Source organism: Vigna radiata, chromosome 6, assembly GCF_000741045.1.
Source record: "Vigna radiata var. radiata cultivar VC1973A chromosome 6, Vradiata_ver6, whole genome shotgun sequence".
Taxonomy (NCBI): Eukaryota; Viridiplantae; Streptophyta; class Magnoliopsida; order Fabales; family Fabaceae; genus Vigna; species Vigna radiata.
This window is the reverse complement of record NC_028356.1, coordinates 33,697,441-33,707,221: the sequence shown is the minus strand read 5'-3', so window position 1 is coordinate 33,707,221 and position 9,781 is coordinate 33,697,441.

Here is a 9,781-nt window from a genome sequence, read left to right as displayed (position 1 = left end):
TCAAATCAATTTTGGCAACTCCATATTTCTCCCAATAAGAGGAAACTCATATCTTACAAACATCAACCGATTTAAATATAGTGTTTTTAAATGTTATTTAAATCTTAAAGTATGTACTAATTCGAGTGACTTCATGAAAGTTTTTTAACCTAATTGTTGAATATTAAAAAATCAATTTTTTTAAATAAAGAAATATATATATATATATATATATATATATATATATATATATATATATATATATATATATATATAATATAAATTGAAATAGAAAATATAATAAAATATATAATTTATTCTACATTCAAAATAACCGTGTTTGGATTTTAGTTAACACACCCATTAAAAACAAAATTCATTATAAACTTCAATTGACCTTAAAGCTACAATTTTTCTTTGACCCAATTAATTTTAACAATCCAAACACACACCCTAATATACTTTATATATATATATATATATATATATATATATATATATATATATATATATATATATATATGTCATGTGAATGTTGATAAGATAAAGCATGAGAGTTGATAGTAAAAAGAAGGTTTAGGGTTTGAGTGTTTGGAGTGGGAAAAGGTAGAAAGATTGAGAAATCATGTGAGAAAGTGTTATCCTCGTGATGTATAGCTTCAGTTTGCAGGATTCTCCATCTCTCATGGACCCACTTTTTCCTTCAATACTCAAACAAGAGAGAGTGATTAATCTCAATTCTCAAAGTGTTTCTTCCATGCAAAGGTTTTGCATGTGTGTCGCCACCTGTTTGCACAAATGTCACCACCACCATAATTAAATTGCTTCAAAGCAACACCATCTATATCAGTATAAATATAATGACTTCTCTGCTTTTCATTTTACAGAATATTCAAATTTTGTATTTACTCAGAAACTAGGCTATGCTTGGTTTATCATTCCAACCTTATTGAAACACACATTTTCCACTTTCCAATAAGAAAAATGCTGTTGCAAACACACACATTATATATTAATTTAAAAAACACTCATTATAAAGATTAAAATCATATTTGGATAATTACTCTATTCTTATTTTTTAAGATTTTATTGCCTGGTTTAAAATAATCCTTACATTTTCCTTGTTTTTTTAACTTACATGAAACATTTGAAATATAAATGACCCCAAACTAATAGAATAGCACTAATGAGGACAATAATTAAGGTGAGAAGTTGTGAGAAATTCGAGAAAAGCTATGTTACTGACACTGTTGGAGTCACTTGTGCATGTTTTTTTGCATTTGTCTATTCCTTAATGTAGGAATTTTACTACTATTTCACTTTTATTAACATAATCAATTTATAGTAAAGTAATAAATAACTTGTTTTCTTAGGAGAAGATCTATATTATAAAAATGAATATTGAAGGTTCTGGAATTGGGAAGCAACCTAAGCTTTGATGGTCCCAATGGTTGCACATCGATATTTGTGTGATGTTAGGGTTACCACTTAAAAACTCTTCTAAATGTCAATTATTATCTCCATTCATTCACTAATAAATAAATATTAACAATACCACATTTTATATAATATGTGATCATTAATGTTAGAGAGATGATTATATTTTCTAAACATTACAAATTATTATCTTTTAGATAGTTTGTAGAGTAATGTGTTGAAGATTTCAACTTAAAATAAATTTATAATATAATAATGGATATAAATTTTATTTAAATTAATTTATAAGATTGACTTAAATTTAAATATTATTTTTCAAGACAATATCATATTTATTTAAAAATTTTATTTTAATAAAATTTACTATTTATAAAGTTTATTATATTTTTTGTTATTGATTATTATTAGACTATTTATAAATATTTGGCATCATATTTAATATATAACTGTAAAGAATTAAAAATAAAATAAATTTATAATATATAATTTTTAAGAATTGAATTAGATTTAAATTTCATTTGATTTTTTTATTATCTCTATTTTATTAATTTCATGATATCTTTAAATTGGGAATTCATTTAAAATTTACTATATAGAAAACGTCAGATGATATAACAATGTTTCTTTCTCCTGTTTATGTTTTTTTTTTCTGTGTAAAAAGTTAATTATAATGGGCCTAACTCAGTCCAGCTATAAATATATTAGCCCAACGCGCACTAATCAATTAACATATATAATTTGAAAAATGAAAAAATAAAATGGTATTAATATATAATACATAGTCAATATATAAGAGAATATATATCTTCATTACTGTAAGGTATATTGTGAAACTCTGAAAACAAATCCATAAGTGAGACGAAATAGAACTACCACATATTATTTTTATTAATTTAACTATTAATATAAATAAATAATTTAGAATGAACAAATTCACTATAAATGTATCATTAGTAACTTAATGAGTAAAAATTAACAAATCTCCAATTACAATTATGTTTCTTCACTCAACTTACTAATTTTCCAAGTAACTGTTATTGTTACCTGTTAACAAGGTATCATATAAAATGTAATGGACTCAAAGCACATTAATTGCTATATCAATATAGACCAAACTTAATCATGTTTCTTATTTAAAATTTAAATAAAAAAACTAATTAATTTTCCTACATAATTAAAAAGTATCAGTGTATTTTTTTTTTCTTTCTAAAATGTCTTTTATTAAAACATAATAGGGAAAGTAAAAAGAAGAATAGTTAAAATATAAGCTTAATTAATTAAAAATATTTATAAAATGATACATATCATTAAACAAAATAAAATAATTCAAATATTCTCATGTTTAAGTCTATTAAACTGTTTTTCTTCTTATTCTTATAATTCAATTCTTATAATTCAATCCGAAGGAAATATATTAAATGGAATTTAAATAGTAAGTCTTCTTTTAGTGAATTGTTACTATAATTTTAAATAAAAAAATATTACTACATAAAATTACTCTATACTATTATAATTTCAAATAAAAAAAATTATCATATCACCATTTTAATAAGACTCAAAATCTATACTAGTAATTTCTTTAGAAAAGGTCATTAAAAATAATTTTAATATTTATTATTTTCTATAAATAAATTGTTTTTCAAAAAGAATATTTATGTTCAAATTATATCATTTCTTTATTATAATATTTACCTAAGATTACATGTTGACTTTGAGATATGAACTTGACAAGATGTCAACTGTTTTAAATTGATATACCATGTTAGTTTTAATAAAAAAGAATATATTTTTATAAGTGCGTTGATCAATAATTTTGTTAAAATTGACAAAGTTTATAACTATTTGATATAAAAACAGTTTTATTTGACAAAGTCATGGGGTTCTACTCGACCACACACAAGGTTAGTCCGTTACCGCGGAATAGACCTCTAGTGATAGCGCCTACCCTAGGACCTCCTCCTACTCCCACCACACGCGTCAATCCTCTCTAAATGAGAATGAAGACCGTTGGAGTGTTAGGGATAACCCCCCATATGGAAGCCTCTCACATTCATTCAATACACTAACTGATCTCACCGAGAGATCTTAATTTCATATTNANTNCGACCACTTTAAATCACATGATATTCCTCTTGAATCAATAATGTACCTCATAAACCACTTTGATTCATTAAACATAAAATTTCATAGTCATTCAAGTGCATTCTTACTATATCGTCTCGTACCAAACCCATACACCATCATAAAACATCAACCATGTCATAAAAACAACTCATACATTACATACTTTCACAAAACCATAACTTATTAACACAAATTTCTTTAGGACTTTTAATTATCAATACTTAAGTAATTCAAACAGCTTGGAGACCCTCACCAATGGCTCTGAAAGGATAAAAAACCCCCAGAATGACCTAAAGAACGTTCAAAACAGACATCCGGAATCCCCCAAACTATCAAAAACAAAAGCAATAGCAGAAAAGGGCGCCCATCACCCTTTAGGGGCGCCCGGGCGTCACATTTATGTTGGAAACAACAGGAAAGGACGCCCAACGCCCTTTTGGGGCGCCCAGGCGTGGATTCTGCATAACTCACCCACTCTCATTTCGTTTTAGGCCTTTTTAGGCCTTTTTATGCCTTTCTTCCATCCCTAATTCATCCTACAGGTTGAATTAAACTTGTTTAAGTGATCCTAACTCTTTCTAAACACATTATGAAGTATTTATGCATTGTTTTAGACTCTAAAATCTCCAATTTCACAACTTAAAGACTCAAACCAAAATTTACCAATTAGAAATTGTTTTTAGCAAATTTAGCACTTCAAACAAGTCTCAAATGACTCAATCAAGTTGTCCTCACTGCCCACTTACACCCTAGACCTCAATTACTCAAAAAACACCCTGTCACTTCCTCTAAATTCACTCAAAATACTAATTTTCCTCAACCTAAAGACCCAATTCAACTTCTATCATTTAGACCCTCATTTTTACTTCCCTGTGAAACGACAGGGACGTATTCATCAGTATGCGCATTGTTACCGTTGCCAACTCTCTCAAATCACTCCGCAGCCTCCACTTTCTCAGAATCACCTCTTTTGCCCCCCTTCAGTTCAAGGGTAAGCCAAACATCTCTTCCAATTTTCTTATTTTCATTCTTCAATTCCATACTTATGATGACAAAAACGATGATCAATTATTGTGTATTTTCCCACAGACAAACAACAGTTTGAAACACAACCAAGCATCGCCACCTATTCACCGGATAATGATCACACAGTTGGAAAATCAACGTTGGCGATGGACCTCGCCTCTCTACTCAAGGAACCGAGGCCGAAACCGAAACCCAGGAGTCGGATGGAGCTTAAGCGGATTTTCGAGCTCCGAATAAAAAAACGGTTCAAGGAGCAACACACCAATGGCAAGTTCCACGTCCTTATGAAAACCGTGATTTCCAACGCAGAAACCCTTCGCGATGCTTACAACTACATCAGGATCAACTCGAACACCCTGGACGCGACTTCGAGTTCGAGCCACGACGCTTCATTTTTGGATGACCTAGCTGAAGAGCTCGGGAGAGGGGATTTCGACGTGTCTGCAAATACGACGTCGTTCTCGACTAGGAGAGGTTCTGTGAACAAAGAGATATTAGTGCTTCCCAATTCGAGGTTGTGGTTGTGCTGGAAGCGATGAGAATAACTTTGGAGGTTCTATACAAGCCGCACTTCTCGAAGATCTCGCATGGCTGCCGGAGCGGGAGGGGTTGTGCCGTTGCGTTGAAGTACGTGTGCAAGGGTGTTTTGAATCCTGGTTGGTGGTTCACAGTGCTTGTGGTTAAGAAATTGGATGTTGTTGTTTTGGAAAAGCTGATTTCCATAATGGAGATAGAAGATCCTATTTTATATGGTTTCTTTCGGGCCATGTTTGATGTTGGAGTGTTAAATCTAGAGTTTGAGGGTTTTCCTAAGGGGCATGGTCTCCCATAAGAAGGGGTTTTTGAGGGTTTTCCTACGTATTGTCATTAAAAATGAGAAATCAGGGTTACGTAGTTTTAGCTGAAAGATTATTCGTTGTTTAGAAAAAGATGTTTTGTGTTTTGGTGTTTTTACAAAAAAGGGAAAGGTTTTAGCACAAGGCCTACATGAACGGTCGCACGTGTGCTTAAACCTTTTAAAATAATTTTTGTTTATTTTTGAAAGAAGAAGAAAAAGGTTTTCAACACAAGGCCGACGGAATGGTCGCACGTGTGCTTAAACCTTTTGAAATATAAATTTGTTGATTTTTTGAAAGAAGAAGAAAAAGGTTTTCAGTACAAGGCCGACGGAATGGTCGCACGTGTGCTTAAACCTTTTGAAATAATTTTTGTTAATTTTTGAAAGAAGAAGAATAAAGGTTTTCAGCACAAGGTCGACAAAATGGTGGCACGTGTACTTAAACCTTTTAAAATAAATTTTTGTTGATTTTTTGAAAGAAGAAGAAAAAGGTTTTCAGNACANNGCCGACAGAATGGTCGCACGTGTGCTTAAACCTTTTGAAATAATTTTTGTTAATTTTTGAAAGACGAAGAAAAAGGTTTTCAGTACAAGGTCGACATAATGGTTGTAAGACCCTAAAAAAAATAAAAAATTATAGAGTAAATTTAATTAGTTATAGTCCCTTGTTGGTTTAATGGTTGAGTTTTAAATTTTGCTTAATAAATAAATTATTTATTTGTTTTATTAATTTATTTAAATTTTTCCTGTAAGTTAGAAATTGTTGTGTTTTGGTTACTAATTATTTTATTATCATACGTTAATAGGAATTAAGATGTGGTGCAAAGAAAAATTATTGGTGGGGCCATTTTATTCATTTAAAATTATGGTTAGTAACCATGTGAGTGAAACAAGATGGGAGAGTTAGTTTTTTTTTAGTGATTCTTGCCGAAAAGAAAGGTAACAAAAGGAGTGCAACGTTAGAGTTAGTGGAGTTATGGGAGATTAGGAGAGAGGATTATTTTCTGTTTATAAATTGGAAAACAGAGAGAAAAGAAAGAGGGCATTGTGAGACAGTGGCTGGAAAATCCAAAGAGTAGTTTGAAGTTATTGAGGCAAGAACGAGAGTTGGAAGGAGGTGAAAGTTTTGGCTGGAAACCTTGGGTAAAGAAATGAGTCTAGGATCATTCAAGGTAAGGGAAGCTAACCATGGTTTTGTGTTGTTTTTCTTGTGCTTGTCCTTCCGTTGTAGTCTATGCATGCTCTGTATCAATGCTCATTGCTGCTTGGTCCATATGTGATGAATGTTGTGATATATAACTTTATAAACCTATGATATANCACTAGTGTAAGATTGGGTGATACAGTTTCTATAGATAAGATTTGATGAAGATGCACTGTGCCATATATGTATGTATATATATTANGTAGTAAGTGCACAAATTTAATCTCTCCATGATTAGGGTTTCGCATGATCTAGTAGTATTCGAGTTTACTGTTGTGGTGGGAATCTATGCTTATACATTGTATGGTGTTATTTAGTTGGATAGTGAAGCAAACTGCGACTGGGGTAGTAAATGACAATGACTCCTGGCTTAGAGACTCTGAAGAAATAGTACTAAGATGGATAATGTAGGTTAAAATTNTTGAATCAGTAGTGTTGGGCATTTGTTTTGGGCTAAGAGTATTTCTTTTGTCTAATAGTTTTAACATACTATAGTAGGCTTGTTGTGATACTATCGTATTGATGCATGAGAGTGAAGAACCATTGGGAAGATAGTTTGGAGGGTCGAACGAAAAGTTCTGCTAAGAAAATTTAGTCTTTTCTTCTAGTTTATATTGTTACATGTGTTTTGTTTTTATATATACCAGTGCACACATATCTTCTCTGCATTGTCTGGTATGTTCTACGTAATTTATCCTACGTTAGTGTTTTTTTTTAAAGAATGTTATATACTCCTGCAGAAAAAGTTACTTTTAGATTTAACGTGATCTTGCTGTTGCTTATTTTTTTAAGAGGATTTAACGTGATCTTGCTATTGCTTATTTATTCTATTGGAGTTTTCTTTAAGCACCATAGTTATCCTATTTTGGAATAGGGTATATTAATGATTTGAAAGCATATAATGAGACTATATTTTGGAAGCTAATGCATATAATAGGTTATGGTGTATTAGAATTATTTATGAGTTAGCTTTGATATGATATTTTATTATTTATAATGATATTATATTAGGTATGCTATAAATGATATTATATTAGGTAGGTTTATATACGTATTCTATTATAATTTTAAGAAGGATATTTTCTTATTTATTGTTAATGATATGATATTATGCAGGTTTACAAACGCATTATATTAGATATATTTACTAATGATATTTTATTAGTTATGAAAGAGGTTTTGTGATTTTATAAATGTTATTTTATTATGTAGTGCAGACATGTTAATGTAATAAGTTCCACCGTTTATTCCTTTAGCAAATTTTCTTGAATTCTTAAATCGATTATGTGGGGTCCTTTTGTCCTTTCTTTTTGTAACGTCAAAGCAATAATGGAGACAATGTGTATTTAGGTATAGTAAATTTTGTAACGGTTGTATACTGATACGGGAGAACAAAATATGTTAATTCAGAAACGGTTACGGGAGATGTAGGTGCACGAGTATGAGTTCTACAGAGTATCAATTCGCTGGTTCGTTTCTAGTTCAGCAGTGATGCGAGTATTGTTTATTAGTTTTGATATTTTTTTGTTATGACTTTACTTGTGATAGGATATTCTGGGTTGACAGAAAGGCATGTTAGGGTGATAAAGAATGTGTGATAATGATAATACACTAGTAGTACTTTTAATATAGTTGTACTCTCATTATGTTGGTGTAAAAATTGAGGTAATACCTTTCCTCTTCCGAGAGGGTAGAAAGGTAGGTCTCTTCGTCTATATGAGGCGGTAGAAGAGGCAAGGTTCGAGTGTCACTCTTTCCTCTTTCGAGAGGGTAGAAAGGGTAGGATGTCTCGCCCGTAGGTTTTCCAATCGAGCTGAGTATAGTGCCCGTTGTGAAAGTAGCGGAGTTTTTACTCATAAGTCTTGAGGAGCAGGGGAGATAGATCTGAAGCTGCGGTGGAGGATGACTCGAACTATCCTGTTTTGGTGAACAGGTGTCCTGTTTTGGTGAACAGGTGTCCTGTTTTGGTGAACAGGTTTTATATGAGAGAGTACAAAGAGACAGTGTGTATCTTCTGTATTTATTGGTTTTGGTGTACTTAATTGAATACGTCATGTTAACCATATCACTTTGTTTATTAGTAATTGATGTGTTGTTGTTGTATTTGAATATGGTAGCTTACCTTTATTGTTTGTGTATGAATGCGATGATCGTATAACTCGTGTTGTTATACGGGAGCAGATGTTGATACAGATGTTCCAGTTGATCATAGAGCGAAAAGAAGTCGGGAATGGAATGGGGAAAGATTTTCTTTGTTTTTGAACATTTTCAGTTAAATTGAATTATGTTATTTTGCTTTCAGTTGACTTGGAAATTACCAGTTTGTAGTAAATTTCCCTTTAATGGGACTATGATGGTTATTGTTTATTTCCTCAGTCTAAGATTTATATGAATGAATTATTTTGTTTTTGCTATCAAAAGAATATATTTTTTTTTCCATAACTATCAGAATTGGGATGTTACAATGGTCGCACGTGTACTTAAACCTTTTAAAATAAATTTTTGTTGATTTTTTGAAAGAAGAAGAAAAAGGTTTTCAATACAAGGCCGACGGAATGGTTGCACGTGTGCTTAAACCTTTTGAAATATATTTTTGTTGATTTCTTTTTTAAAGAAGAAGAAAAATGTTTTCAACACAAGGCCGACGGAATGGTCGCACGTGTGCTGGACCCCTTTTAAAAATATTTTTATTGTTTTAATATTTATTTAAAAGTAGATAAAGTAAAATAAATAGGTAAAAAAAACTAAAAAAATAAAGAGTAGAAATAAACTAAAAGTTAAAGTAAAAAGGTGTGTGGTGGTGCTTAAATAAGAGAAATGGGTGTCTAAACCTAATTTACTTTTGATAACATATTGGGCCTAAGTCCAAGGAAGAAAAAGTGGTAAAAATGAAAAAGGTGTTTCATCCTACACCTCCAAGCCTTCATCCTGCATCTCCAAAAATTTCACTTTTGACCTTCTGACAACTAATCTTNCACCTCTAACTTTTTCAAAAAGTTTCATTTTTAACTCTAATAAATATCTTTTCATATTTTTTCTCTTTCTTATTAAAAATCTNCACNACNTTAATAATAATTTAATTTAATTTAAAATTCAAATATTATTTAATATAATTTTATATTTTAATAATTATTAAAGTATGATTTATATTATAATAATAATTATATTAAGTA